General features: G+C 40.3%; 1 pseudogene; it reads left to right on the top strand.

Annotated features, from left to right (window-relative positions):
• The first annotated feature begins 14,339 nt into the window (after window positions 1-14,339).
• Window positions 14,340-15,941, top strand: part of LOC134739521 (UDP-glucuronosyltransferase 2B4-like) — a 374,361-nt pseudogene continuing 372,759 nt past the window's right edge.

Here is a 15,941-nt window from a genome sequence, read left to right as displayed (position 1 = left end):
AATAAATAATATAAAGCCATATGAGCTCATATTGAAATTTGTTGCACTTATATTGAGATTTGTTGTTTTAATTCACAAGTTACATGAAAAAATTACTCAGCTTAACTATATTTCACACATTTTACATAAACACAAGAACATTAAGAAGTCTACTGAGAGTATCAGTACTGTTTTGCACATACTCAGAATAATTTGGCTTCATTTTGAACAGGATTCTGTTGTTTTAACTGTTGCTAAAGAAACTATTATATAGTTAAATTGTATAAAAAGTCTCTCCCTTCCTTTTTGATATTTTGAAATAAGTAGTATTCCTTTACTTTTACACTGCATGCAGCTTCATTGTCACATTTTTTTGCTAAAATTGATTGCCAAATGTTTACTGTTTTAAGAGCTTAAGTCATTTCTCAGTAGAAATTATGTGGAATTAGAAATATAGCCACTCTTACCTGCTTCCTACTGTAAAATTGAACTATTTTGCCACATCTTTGGTTTCCTGAGCAAATTCTATTTTTTCCAGATATTTAAAAATATTTGTCTGGTTGATTGATTTTATTCTGATATTTTTAATTACTTCAATAGTTATTTGGGAACAGGTGGTGTTTGATTAGATGCATACTTTTTTAGTGGTAATTTCTGAGGTTTTGGTGCACATGTCATGTGAGAAGTGTACCTTGCACTGAATATATAGTCTTGTATCCCTCAACCTCTCCCACCCTCCCATCTGAATCCTTAGAGCCCATTACATCATCCTTATGCCTTTGCATCCTGATAGCTTGGATCCCACTTAGAAGTGACAATTTACGATGTTCAGTTTTCTATTCCTGAATTTCTTCACTTAGAATAATGCTCTCCCACTTCATGCAAATTGCCCTTAGTGTCATTAGTTTGTTTATTTTTACAGCTTAGTAGTATTCCATGGTGTATATACATATATATATAGTATGTATATGCGTGTGTGTATATATATATGTGTGTGTGTATGTGTGTCTATCAGGGGAACCCACCTTCAACATTTCAATGTAGGTTCTTTCCATTTTCCATAAGTGTTGGCCAGCTGAGAAATAAAGAGAAAGAGTACAAAAAGAGGAATTTTACAGCTGGGCCACCGGGGGTGACATCACATATTGTTAGGACTGTGATGCTCACCTGAGCCTCAAACCAGCAAGTTTTCTATTAAGGGTTTCAAAAGGTGGGGTGGTGGTGGGGGGTGTAAGAACAGGGAGTAGGTACAAAGATCACATGCTTCAAAGGGCAAAAGGCAGAACAAAGATCACATGCTTCTGAGGGAACAGGACAAAGGGCAAAGCAGAACTAATGATAAGGGTCTATATTCAGTGGTGCATGTATTGTCTTGATAAACATCTTAAACAACAGAAAACAGGGTTCGAGAGCAGAGAACTGGTCTGACCACAAATTTACCAGGGTAGAGTTTTTCCCCACCCTAATAAGCCTGAGGGTACTGCGGGAGACCAGGGCATACCTCAGTCCTTATCTCAACCACATAAGACAGACATTCCCAGAGTGGCTGCTTATAGACCTCCCCTCAGGAATGCATTCCTTTCCCAGAGTACTAATATTAATATTCATTGCTAGGCTAAGAATTTAGCAATATCTCCCCTACTTGCACGTCCATTTATAGGCTCTCTGAAAGAAGGAAAATGTGGCTGTTTTTGCAGGATCCCACAGGCAGTCAGACCTTATGGTTGTCTTCCCTTGTTCCCTAAAAATTGCTGTTATTCTGTTCTTTTTCAAGGTGCACTGATTTCATATTGTTCAAACACACATGTTTTACAAGCAATTTGTACAGTTAACACAATTATCACAGTGGTCCTGAGGTGACATACATCCTCAGGTTATGAAGATAACAGGATTAAGAGATTAAAGTAAGACAGGCATAAGAAATTATAAAATTATTATTTGGGAACTCACAAAAGTCCATATTAAAATGAAATCTTCACAATTTATGTTCCTCTGCCGCAGCTCCAGCCAGTCCCTCCATTCAGGGGTCCCTGACTTCCCACAACATCCCTCCCTTTCTTTTTATATAAATGTGCCATGGTGATGAAGGCTTGTTTGTTCTCTAGGTTTTGACACAGGAATCTTTGACTGGTCTGGCACACTAAAAACAAGTCGATTAAACAGAGAACATTATTCCAAAATTTACTAGAGTGGAGCCCCCAGTAGACTTAATCCAAGTTGTGGGGTTTAGTCCAGAAAGACTTCCTGCCACCTGACCTAATGCCTCAAAAAGAGGAAAAGGGTTCAAATGGGATTTATCATGGGGTTCAGAATCACGGATGCAAGGGGCAGTAATTGGCACAACAGACAGAAAAGTTTCTCCTTCCCATACTCACAGTCCGGACATGGCAATATCCAGTTTCCAAAGTTCTGGGTGTTCTGGGCTCAGAAAGGGGAATATCATATGAGGCCTCAGGTGAGTAATGCCCTTATCTTCCCATTTTAAGGGAAAGAATGAGCTGAACCTCCTATACAAAGTAGGATGATGATCCTCATCCTCCCAATAAGAAATAAAATAAGTAGCCTCCAGGCATTCCCTTCCACCAGAGGAGCAATTGTTTTTTAAATAGCCCTTTGGTGCCCACTCTATTACTAAACCATGAGTCATTTTTTAATAATATTGCATGTGAGTTAACACAATCTTCCCAATTTAAAGTTTTAGATGGGTACTCAAAATTTTTAGGACATTGTTTTCCTACAGGTTTATATTGATGGTATGGGTATCTCCTATTACTCCCATTTTCATTTGTCTTAAAGGAGAAAGGGAGATGCCAGAGACCAAATGTCCCCATTCTCCTGTAGCTAATCTCTCCGGAAGATAAGCAGCCCAGACTTGAGTTTCTAAATGGATCCTACCAGGTGCATGTCTGAGGCACAGAGGAGGGTATTTATAACCCATAGTAACATTGAATGCAGTGTTTTCTTCTCCTGGTTGAGTGGGGCAACAGTCATCTGTAGTTCCGGGGCATCACAGTCCTACTGATATGTGACGTCACCCCCCCATGACCCAGCTGTAAAATTCCTCTCTTTTTACTCTTTCTCTTTATTTCTCAGCCGGCCAACACTTACGGAAAATAAAAAGAACTTACATTGAAATATTGCAGGTGGGTCCCCCCGATACACACACACACACACACACACACACACACACACATATATACACACGTATATCGTTAGTTTAGATTTCCACAGGAGCATCCATTTAGGTGAGGGTTTGAACAAGTGGAGGAAAAGGCACTTAAGCCCAATAGGAATAATTCTGTGAAGCAGATCAATCAGTTTGAGGGGAAACTGGTGAGAAAGAAAGTATAAGGAAGAGAATTATTAAATGAAACCTATTGGAAGTGAGATCCAGTGCTGAAGGAGGAAGAGAAGAACAGAGGGACGTTATTTTCAGGCTAATAGAAATGGTGAAATTTTTAGGTTCATAAGGAGAAAAAGATAGGGAATTGGGAGAAGTGGGATTAGTTAGAGGGATCTCGGTTGCCATTAGGGAGGATCGAACCAGACCCATTTTGATTTGGCATGCCAGTTTTTGAGAAGTCGGCACAGATCTCACCAGGTAGGAGGGTGGTCTCTGACGCGGACGTCTCTTCCCTGTGGTTTTCATTGTCAGTATTCACACGAATTTAAAGTGTAGTGGGCAACCAGACAGGTGATTGATGATCTCCTGGTGAAACAAAAGCATACCCTCTTCCCCATGTTATAATTGTTCCAGATTCCCAGGTATTGATCTGGGAGTTTTTCCATAACACTGGCTTGCCTTCATTTAGGGAGAATTTTTTGCCTGCATAATGGTGTTCAGCTGTAGTCAGGGTATTGTCTTTAGGAACATTTAGAAAGTTTAAAGTAAACAATGTTAAATGTAATTGGGCACGAGGAGTGGTTAAATTATGATTTTAAACCAGCCTTGTCTTTTTTTACAGTAACTTGAAGAGGTTTAGTAATTCCTTCATGTTTTGGACTGAGACCGATTCCAGGAACAAACGTCATGTTTTCCTTTATATGTTGACTGGGAACACTATAAGAGTTATGTGGAATATTAATTGCAACCCCCCATTGTGCCAGCTAATCTCTGCCTCAAAGATTAATGGGGACTGGTGTGATATAAGGCTGAATTGTACCCTTTTGACCATCAGGGCCAGTGCAAGGCAAGATAAATGTGCTCTGATGAACTTCATCCGCTTTTCCAACCCCTACTTATCCCATGTTAGTGGGATGTTTAAGCCAGAAGGAAGGCCATACATTGGAGGAAAAAATAGAGACATCAGCCCTAGTATGTACTATGCCCTCAAACCTTTTTCCTTGAATGTGTATGGTGCAGGTGGGCCATTGTTTAGAAATTACATTAATCCAATAAGCAGGTACAGTGGAAGGGATGTGTAGCTTCTGTGCCCTCCTGAGATGTGCCATTCTCCAGGAAACTCCATGTGCTTAGGTATCTGGAAACTCTATGAATGCTGTCCTTTTGAGTTTTTTTTCTTTTAGGTCTTCATTATGTATGCATGATTGATTAAACCATTGGCCATTGGTGATCAACTTAACTTTAATTTCTCTATCCTCCCTGGAGGTTGGGGGATGGAGATGAAAGTCCCAACACTCTATTCCTGCTTGGGTCTTTCCAATGACTGCCCTTCATTTCGAAGTTACATAGGAATTGCCAGCCATCAGTCAATTAATTAGCTTACAAAAACACATCATTTTGGAGATTCTACTGATTTTAGTAGTTTTATGCCGGAAAAGTGGGTGGAAGACCAAATATATGTTTTACAATATCACACCGACACTCAATTTTTCTTACAGTATCACTTTTCCTGAACTTTGTGAATGTCTTTTTCATTGTGATGATATGCCACACATTACCTCTAAAGAAAGAATACATTTTGCAAAATGAGAGGTATGTAAATATACTCATTGATATTAACATATGTACTACATTTGAAGTTTGAACTTAAGTTTCAATTTTAATTCTACTCAGGTTGCAGCAAAAACTCAACTCACTGAAATGTAGCATAAAGCCACATACTAAATACCTACAGGTTAAACATGATTTTCCCTCAAAAAGCTACATAGCTATATAAACAGAAAAGATTGGACAGGATAATAAGAGTTTTAAATCTCCAAACTTTTCTGTCTGCCTTAACTGACAGCAGGTGTCCTCTGCCCAGTGATATTCCTTAGAGGGACACAGGGAGCTGAGCACATGGAATACTCAATAAGAAATATCTTAATGATGATGTGGCAAGTTAGGGTTTTTTACTAGCCAGGTACTGAGGATTGTTGTTACTTCTCACATTCTTTGGTTCAAAAAAAATAAACTGGGTTACATGATTAGAGTTCCGTCTTTATTCTTAAATGTTTCTTTGCCATACTCTGAACTTTCAATTGAGAAGAGGCCATGCGTTTATCAGTATAGTTAATTTCACATGGGTATGGATATAAATTATTAATTGAGTTTAAGGCCAAAAAATTTTGCACTTAAAATTCTCCTACACAAGGCCATCCTAGTAAACAGTCACAAACAGGATGAATCATCTTCTTGTAATATTTTGAAAACACATACTACAGTATGCCCATCACTTAAAGCAATTAACTTTATATTGGTAGATAGATTAACTAAAAGCTAAAATATGACATCTTCTGTCATAAAAAAATGTCCTTCTTGTCCAAAAGAAGGAGGTCAGTGTAGGGTTTTATCACCTCCACAAGTAGAGCAGTGACTGGTGTGTAAACAAGTGAGCACAGGGTCCAGCAACGGTGCGCTGCCAGGCATGCTGGCTGTTGTGGTGGGGTAGGTAGTTCAAGACACCAGCACAGGATCTGGCTTCATGTGATGCTGTGGCTGGACTAGACTTACTGTAAGCGTCAGAGAGAGGGAGGGCTACAGTGTTACATCCCCTTTAGCTCCTGCCCATAGCTTGGTGAGATGGCCAGGAAAGGGTTACAGCTCCTTTCACTCCCACCGTTCAGCAGGTCACAAGTTCTTGTCTTGTGACCAGGAAGAATGAGGTTACACAGACAACAGGATGGTGAGCAAGGCTTTATTGAGTGACAGAACAACTTTCAGCAGAGAGGAGACCTGAAGTGGGTAGCTCCTATCTTATAGGGAGTTCATCCCAATGAGTGTCTGAGTCTGGCTGTGTCTGGAGTTTTATGGGTTCAGAAGGGATGAAGTTCGTGCTGATTGGTCAATGGACAGCCATGGGTGGGCCTGAAAAATCCACCATCCAGTTAGCCAAAGCCATTGAGGGAGTTCTCACTCTTGATGGTGGGCTTCACTCTGAACTGTCAGCCCAGCCCTAAGGCTTCAAGCTGTCCCTGGCTTAAAGGTGGAGTTTCACAAGGGACCCACCCATTTCCACATAGGAAACTGTCTACCTCCCACCGGTATCAAAGGTATTCATAATAGCTTAAAGAATCCTCTTTCTACGGCATCAGTTATAATATCTCTCATTTTTTCCTAATTGAGCTTATTTGGATCTTCTCTCTTCTTTTCTTGGTTAATCTCACTAATGGTCTATCAATTTTATTTATTTTTTCAAAGAACCAGCTTTTTGTTTCATTTATCTGTGGTATTGTTTTACTTACTTCAATTTTGCTTAGTTCTGCTCTGATATTTGTTATTTCTTTTCTTCTACTGGGTTTGGGTTTAAATTGTTCTTTGTTTCTCCAGTTCTGCAAGGTGTGACCTTAAATTGTCTATTTGTTCTCTTTCAAATTTTTGATGTAGGCATTTAATGCTGTTAAATTTCTTCTTAGCACCACTTTTCCTGTATTCCAGTGGTTTTGATAGGTTGTGTCACTAGTATCATTCAGTGCAAAGATTTTTAATTTTTTTTTTTTTTTAATTTAGACAGAGTCTCACTGTGTCACCCAGGCTGGAGTGCGGTGGTGCAATCTCGCCTCACTGGAAGCTCTGCCTTCCGGATTCACGCCATTAGCCTGCCTCAGCCTCTCGAGTAGCTGAGACTACAGGTGCCTGCCACCATGCCGGGCTAATTTTTTGTATTTTTAGTAGAGATGGGGTTTCACCGTGTTAGCCAGGATGGTCTCAATCTGCTGACCCCATGATCCACCTGCTTCGGCCTCCCAAAGTTCTGGGATTACAGGCATGAGCCACAGTGCCTGGCCTAAAAAATTTTTATGTTGATTTTTTTCTTGACTCAGTGATCATTCAGTTTCAGGTTATTTAATTTTCATATATTTACATGGTTTTGAAGGTTCCCTTTGGAGATGATTTACAGTTTTATTTTACTATTTTCTGAGAGAGTGCTTGGTATAAGTTTGATTTTCTTAAATTTGCTGAGATTATTTTGTGGCTCATCACATGGTCTATCTTAGAGAATGTTCTATGTGCTGATAAGTATAATGTATATTCTGCAGTTCTTGAGTAGAATGTTTTGTAAATATCTTTTATGTCCTTTTGTTGTAGGGAATAGTTTATATCCATTGTTTCTTTTTAGACTTTCTGTCTTAATGACCTGTCTAGTGCTGTCAGTGGAGTATCAAAGTATGCTACTATTATTGTGTTGTCATCTATATCATTTCTTAGGTCTAATAGTGATGGTTTTATCTATTTGTGGCCTCCAGGTTTAGGTGCATATATATTTATGGTTTTGATATTTTCCTGTTAGGCTAGTCGTTTTATCATTATATAATGTCCCTCTTTGTCTTTTTAAACTGCTGTTGCTTTAAAGCTTGTTTTGTCTGATATAAGAATAGCAACTTCTGCTTGCTTTTGGTGTTCATTTGCATGCAAAATCTTTTTCCATCCCTTTACCTTAACTTTATGTGAGTCTTTATATGTTAGATGAGCCTCCTAAAGACAGCAGAAACATATTTGGTGAATTCTCATCCATTCTGCCATTCTTATCTTTTAAGTGGAGCTTTTAGGGCATTTATATTCAACGTTAATATTGAGATGTGAGATACTATTCTATTCATTATGCTATTTGTTCCCTGAGGATCTTGGCATTTTTTCATTATCTTATTGTTGTATAGATTCTTTGAGAATTATGCTTTAAGGAAGAGGTTCTATTTTGTTGTACTTTGAGGATTTGTTTCAAGATTAATAGCTCCTTTTAGCAGTTCTTGTAGTTCTAGCTAGGTAGTGTTGAATTCTCTCAGCATTTGTTAGTCTGGAAAAGACTGTATCTTTCCTTCATTTACGAAGCTTAGTTTCACTGAATGCAAAATTCTTGGCTGATAATTGTTTTGTTTAAGGAGGCTAAGAACACAACTCCAGTCCCTTCTAGAATGTAGGGTTTCTTCTGAGAAATCTGCTTTAATCTGAGAGGTTTTCCTTTGTAGGTTACCTGATGTTTTTGCCTCAGAGCTCTTAAGATGCTTTTTTTTTGACTTGACTTTAGATAACCTGATGACTATGTGCCTAGGCAATGATCATTTAGCAATGAAATTCCCAGGTGGTCTTTGAGCTTCCTGTACTTTGATGTCCAGATCTCTAGTAAGGCCAGGGAAGTTTTTCTTGATCATTTTCTCAAATATGTGTTCCAGACTTTTACATTTCTCTTCTTCCTCAGGAACACCAAATATTCTCAGATTTGGACATTGAACATAGTTTCAACCTTCTTGGAATCTTTGTTCATTTTTTAAAACTATTTTTTCTTTGTCTTTGATGGATTGAGTTGATTCAAAAGCCTTGACTTTGAGTGCTAAAGTTTTTTCTTTTGCTTCTTCAATTCTATTGCTGAGATTTTCCAGTGCATTTTGCATTTTTCTAAGTGTGACCTTGATTTCCACAGATTTTTTTATTTTAATTTATGCTATTTTACTGAAGATTTTTCCTTTCGTATCCTGTATCATGTTTTTGATTTCTTTAAGTTGGAGTTCAACTTTCTCTGGTTCCCCCTTGGTTAGATTAATGATCCACCTGCTGATTTTTTTTTCCTGGCAATTCAGAGATACCATTCTTGGTTTGAATGCATTGCTGGTGAGCTGGCATTATTATTTAAGAGTGTTAAAGAACTTTGTTTTTTCATATTACCAAAATTGTTTTTCTGGTCCCTTCTCATTTGAGTAGACTATGTCAGAGGAAAGATATGGAACTCAAGATCTGCTGTTCAGATTCCTTTGTCCCACAGGATACTCCCTTGATGTAGTGTTTTCCCCTTTTCTCTAGGTACGGGACTTCCTGAGAGCTGAGCTGTAGTGATTGTTTTTGCTCTACTGGGTCTATCCACCCAGTGGAGTTATTGGGCTCTGGCGTGGTACTGGAAAGTGACTGTAAAGAGTCCTGTGATGTGATCCATCTTTGGGTCTTTCAGCAGTGGATATCATCATGTGCTTTGGTGGAGGTAGCAGAGGAGTGAAGTAGACTCTATGAGGGTCCTTGGTTGTATTTTTGTTTAGTGCACTGGTTTTATGTTGGCTGACCTCCAGACAGAAGGTGGCACTTTCAAGAGTACATCACCTGCAGTACTATAGGAGAATGAAAATTTTTCCTAGAGATTCCTGGTTAAGTATTAAGGTTTCTCAGGAGGTAGGCAGGGCAATAGAACTCCCAAGATATTATGACCTTTGTCTTTGGCTACCAGGGTGGGTAGAAAAATTCCCCAGGTGGGGGTATGAATGACGTGTCTGAGCTCAGACTCTTTTTGGGCAGGGCTTGCTACAGCTGCTGTGGTGGATGGAGGTGTGGTTCCCAGGCCAATGAAGTTATGTTCCCAGAGGAATTACGGCTGTCTCTGCGGAGTCATACAGGTCACCAGGGAAGTGGGGGAATGCCAGCAGTCACGGGACTCACCCTGCTTTCATGCAGTCTGCAGTCCTAAAAGCTGGTCTCACTCCCACCATGCCCCTGCCCCCCGATTTCCCACCAACAGCATTGGATCTATTTTTTTTTTGCAGCCAGTGACCAGGGCTGAGAACTTGCCCATGACTACAAGCCTCCCCACCTAGAAAGCAAGCAGACCCACAGTTTTTCAGCTTCTCAGGGAGCCTGCATGGTGACCCAGTTCCTTCAAACTGTCTGTGAATTTTCTCAGCTTTCCTGGTGTGTTCCTGCAGTAGTCCTTGGAGAAAAAGTCCGTAACATGAGTCCTAACACACTGCTCTGTCCATCCAAGTAGAAGCTGCAAACTAGTCCTGCCTCCTTTTCATCATCTTAACCGTATATGTCTGCATTGTCCTTCTTTGTCATTTTTCTATCTTTGTTGGTTTAAAGTCTGTTTAGTAAGAAACTAGAATTGCAACCCCTGCTTTTTTTTCTGTTTTGTATTTTCTTGGTAGATTATTTCCCATTCGTTTATTTTGAGCCTATATATGTCACTGCAAGTGAGATGAGTCTCTTGAACACAGCATATCAACAGGTCTCAGTTCTTCAATGAGCTTGCCCCTCAGTGTCTTTTGATAGGGGCATTTAGCCCATATGCATTTAAGGTTAATATTGATATGTGTGGACTTGATCCTGTCATCATGATGTTAGCAGGTAATTTTGCAGACTTGTTTTTGTGCTTGCTTCACAGTGTCACTATTATGTATACTTCAGTGTGCTTTTGCAAAGGCTGGTAACACTTCTTTTTCCCCATGTTCAGTGCTTCTTTCAGAAGTTTTTGCAAGGCAGGTCTGGTGGTAACAAATTCCTCAGCTGTTCCTTGCCTGAAAAGGATCTTATTTTGCTTATGAAGTTTTGTTAGGCTGGATATGAAACTCTGAATTGCAATTTATTTTCTTTATGAATGTTAAATATTGGCCACCAATCTCTCCTGGTTTCTGGGATTTCAGCTGAGAAGTCCATGTTAGTTTGATGAGCTACCAATTGTAGCTAATTTGGTCTTTCTCTCTAGCCATCTTTTACATTATTTGTATTTAGACTTTGGGGAATCTGATAATTTTTTTGTCTTGGGGATGATCTTCTCATGGAATACCTTACTGGGGTTTTCTGCATTTCTAAATTTGAATGTTGGCTTCTCTAGCTAGATTGGAAAAGTTCTCATGAATGATATCCTGAAATATGCTTTCCAACTGATTTAATTGTCTCCATCTGTTTCAGACACACCAGTTACTCTTAGATTCATTCTCTTCACATAATCCCACATTTCTTGGAGGTTTTGTTCATTCATTTTATTTTGTTCATTCTTTTTTTCTCTATTATTGTCTGCCTGTCTTAAAGACATATAAATAAAGAGATTTCAGGAAGCCTGTCTTAAATCTCTGGTACTGTTTTTTTCAGTTTTATTTTGCTATTAATACTTATAATATTATTTTGCTATTAATAATTATAAATTTCTTGTGGTTTTGTTTTAAACTGTATCAGATCAGTTACATTTTCTCTTTACAGGCTACTTTGTCTGTTAGTTCCTGCAATGTTTTATTGTTATTAATATTTTTAGCTTTCTTGCATTGGGTTACAACATACTCCTTTAGTTCAGTATACTTCATTTATATCCCTATTTTGAATTTTACTTCTGTCATTTCAGCCAACTTAGCCACAGCCCAGTTCCAAACCCTTGCTGAAGAGGTGATGCTGTCATTTGGATGAAAGAAGGCACTCTGGTTTTTTGAGTTTAAACTGTTCTTGCACTGGTTCTTTCTTATTTTTGTGGGCTTATCTGCCTTCAATCTTTGAGGTTGCTGGCCTTTGGATTTTTTTTTCTTTCATTCCATTTGATGGCTTTGAAGGTTTCTTTGTGATATAAGGTGGATTCAGCCAACTGGCTTTATTTCTAGAGGGGGCAGTGGTCAGTTCCCAACTCCTGGACTGTATGCTTCAACTCTGGTGGACTTGCATTGAGACCCAACTTTGTTCTCTGGCTTTTCAAGGCTATAAGTCTACTGTGCTGGGGTGAACAAGGTGTGGCAACTGCAGCAGAGTGCTAGTGACTGCAGGAGTGTCTGCCTCTTTCTGGGCCTTCACCTAGGTGGCAGAAGCAAAGCAGGGAAGGGGATTGGAAGGCCCCTGCTGGAGACTGTGTGATGTTACACTGGAGGTGGTGTTTGTTTAGGGAGGGGTGATTGCCAGCACAAGTCTGAGTGCCTTCTGTGTGTCCTGCAAGCAGAAGTGATCACTCAGGGTATGGAAGGATCCCCTGTCCTCTGTGCAGCATTGGCAAAAAGGTAGGCACTGGGAGGGCAAGGACTTATGGTTCTGTGTCCATCAAGGCTCTGTCTGCAGTGTTGCAATGTCTGTCAGTGTGATTTGAGTGAATATGGTGGGGGTCATGGAGGGATGCACTGCACTCCTGTGTGCTGGTGGGTCAAGTACAGCAAAACCCACCCATGCAGACATACACTCAGCAAAATGATGTGAGGAGTTTCTGTGGGCCCAGGGGAAGCTGGAGTATGAAAGGGAAAATGAAGACTGATGCACGGTTGTAGGGGTTGCCCATTGGAGCTCTCTATTGGTCAGGCATAGTCCTCTGGTGCAGAAGCTGTGGTGTGAGCCCCAGGGCACCCAAGACTGCCCTGTAGGTAGGCATGGCAAGGCTGGGGCCCCAGGAGAGTGTTAGAAGATCAAGGAGGGCTCAAATCAGACCAGCCTCATCTGATGTGCAGGATCACCATGCAGGGATCGGGTCTGATGGTTACCCAAGGGCTAGGGTCTCTTATTCATGAAAGTTGAACTTAGAGAGATGACCACACATTGCTACAGATTCTCCTGCACCCACCCCTGTGGGCTCCATATCAATTGGCTTGCTGCTCTGCTACTTTGTTCCTGTGGCTTCATCTCAGAGAGATGCAAGTCAGAAATGGCTCAGTGTTTTTGCTCCTTTGTTGGTCCAAGGGAGGCAAGGAAACTTCCATTGAAGAGGTAGTGGCCGAGAGGCTTTCTGTTGCCCTAGGGGCTCTCTCCAGGGAGTTACCAAGTTGCTACTAGCTAGATGGCTTGCGCAGGTGTTGGCTACAGACCCAGGCTTGGAAGGTCTGCCTGATGAGGACATATGGGAACAGACACCCACATTACACTCTAATCATTTTTCTGTAGGGCTGCTGTGGTATGCTGGGGGCCCACTCCAGTCACTAGTCACCTCAGATTTTCTAGTACCTGGAGGTATCACCAGTGAAGGCTGAGAAACAGCAAAGATGGCAGCCTGCTCTTTTCTCTGGTAGCTCCATCCCAGGGAGGTATGGACCTGTTTCCTGCACAAACATACCTCTAAGAGGTGGATGGAGACCCCATTCGGGAGATCAGACCCCTAGTCAGAAGGAACGGTATCAGGGACCTGCTTCAGGTAGTCTAGCCACATTTTCACAAAGCAGCTGTTCTGTGCTGGGTGTATACTTCAGACCCTGGTTGCCTTGGACACTCCAAAGCTAGAAGGCTAGAATGGCTAAGTTGCCCAAACAGCAAAGATGTCAGCCTGCCCTGCCCCCTGAGATCTCTTTATCAGGGAGGCCTGGAACCTCTGTCAGCCAGTGAACACTAGTGGTGGTAGTCAAAAATCCAGGTTGGGAGGCTCCACCCAGTAATGAGGACAGGGGTCAGGGACTCAATTGAAAAAGCAGTCTGGCCCCATTTTTATATGGCTGCTGTGCTGTTCTGGTGTATCATTTTCACCCCAGTCAGCTTGGGCTCCTCAAAGCTTACAGACCAGAATTGATAAGTCAATCAAACAGCAAAGGTGCCGGCCCACATCTTTCTCAGCGAGCTCTGTCACAGGGAGTTTTCAAATCTCTATGAGCCTAAGAACACTGGTGGGAGTGGCTGGAGTCCCCTGTTGGGAAGTCCCACCCAGAGAGGAGGAACAGGATCTGGTACCTGCTTCAAGAAGGAGTCTGGCCATGTTTTTGTAGAGCACATGTGCATCAACTGGTGGATTCTTTCCACCACGAGTATATTTGGACTCTCCAAAGCTTGAAGGGCTGAACAGCTAAGCTGACCCAACAGCAAAAATGGCAGCCCACTCTGTCCACCATGCCTCAGTTGAAGGTGCTGTGTGGTATATAAATTATATGTGAGCAAAGTATACAAAAATTATTTGAACCATGTTTTGTTATTTTATCTTTAGTTCTGTTTTAAACCGAATGCAAAAACATGAACCTCTCATGGCTACTGTTCTGGAAACTCGTCTAAAATATATTACAGAAGACAAGTGATGTGTCCATACAAGAACATTGATATTAGCTGAAAGATAGAACTGATAATCATAAAAGGGACATTAAACACACTTGTGAAAACAGGTCATTTACCTTCATTTGTCTCCTAGCCATCTACATGTTCAGACTGTTAATCTAATGATAATGTATTTACTGAGAAGTGTAAAAGTTACATTTTAACCTTGTGATTGATTTATTCATGGATATAACCATAAGAAATGACAGAAAGAAACAGCAAATGGAAAAAAGTATTCCATTGCACCAGGATGTCTATGAAATGGACTTCAGTTTTTCTGCTGATATAGCTGAGCTGTTACATTAGCTCTGGGAGTTGTGGAAAAGTGCTGGTGTGCCCCACAGAATTCAGCCATTGGATGAATATAAAGACAATCCTGGATGAGCTTGTCCAGAGGGGTCATGAGGTGACTGTATTGGCATCTTCAGCTTCCATTCTTTTTGATATCAACAGCCCATCTACTCTTAAACTTGAAGTTTATCCTGTATCTTTAACTAAAACTGAGTTTGAGGATATCATCATGCAACTGGTCAAGAGATGGGCAGCCCTTCCAAAAGACACATTTTGGTCATATTTTTCACAAGTACAAGAAATCATGTGGATATTTAATGGCATAATTAGAAAGTTCTGTAAGGATGTAGTTTCAAATAAGAAAGTTATGAAGAAACTACAAGAGTCAAAATTTGATTTTGTTCTTGCAGACGCTATTATTCCCAGTGGCGAGCTGCTGGCTGAACTATTTAACATACCCTTTGGATACAGTCTCCGCTTCTCTCCTGGCTACACACTTGAAAATCATAGTGGAGGATTTCTGTTTCCACCTTCCTATGTACCTGTTGTTATGTCAGAATTAAGTGACCAAATGACTTTCATGGAGAAGGTAAAACATGTGATATATGTGACTTATTTTCAATTTTGGTTCCAAATATTTAATAAGTAGAAGTGGGATCAGTTTTCCAGTGAAGGTCTAGGTAAGCAATTTTTTTCAGTTGATAACATGGAGATCTAACTTTCGTGTGCCTCTGAAGCTGAGCTTATATGAAGCAACAAAGTCAGGGTACTTGGTTGTTGTTGTTGTTGTTGTTGTTGTTTTGGCAGAGTCTTGCTCTGTCTTCCAGGCTGGAGTGCAGTGGTGCGATCTCAGCTCACTGCTGGTATTACAGGCGCGTGTCAGCACGCTTGGCTAATTTTCTGTATTTTTAGTAGATACAGGGTTTTACCATGTTGGCCAGGCTGGTCTGAAACTCCTGACCTCAAGTGTTACACCTGCCTCGGCCTCCCAGATTGCTGGGATTACAGGCGTGAGCCATCGCGCCAGGCTGGTAGTGGCATTTTTTTGTAACTGAATTTATCAAATGAAAACACAAGATGATCTATCAATCGCACAAGTATTATAGAAAAGCTTAAATTATAAGGTCAGTTAAAACTCTGTGGCCATTGCTCATACAGAACATTCTAGGACATCCTAAACCCATATATTAGTGCATGTAATATTTCTTTAAACAATCACATATCTGTTTTACTATACTTTTTTTATCTTAAAAATAGCCAGACACGTCAACAAACATCTTACTTAATGCACACCTGTATATTGAGTAGTTACACAATTTTCTACAACAACTATCTATGTAACATTGCAGAAATTGTTTTTCCTTGTATACTTCAGTTTCCTTATTCTGAAATTAAAATATGTCCTCATGTTACCAGAAGGTTTCCTTCACAGTTGAGAGAAATAATGTCTCTATCTCAAATGCAAAATCAATAAGGGTAATTTGTAGTTTCTAATGTTTCTACATTCCTTCACTAAAAGATTGGAAATTCTTCTAAGGTCAATCATCTTGTTAAAGTCTGA

The sequence above is a fragment of the Pongo pygmaeus genome, chromosome 3 (genome assembly GCF_028885625.2).
Source record: "Pongo pygmaeus isolate AG05252 chromosome 3, NHGRI_mPonPyg2-v2.0_pri, whole genome shotgun sequence".
Taxonomy (NCBI): domain Eukaryota; kingdom Metazoa; phylum Chordata; class Mammalia; order Primates; family Hominidae; genus Pongo; species Pongo pygmaeus.
The sequence above is the reverse complement of the archived record's forward strand: the minus strand, read 5'-3'. Positions and strand labels throughout refer to the sequence as shown.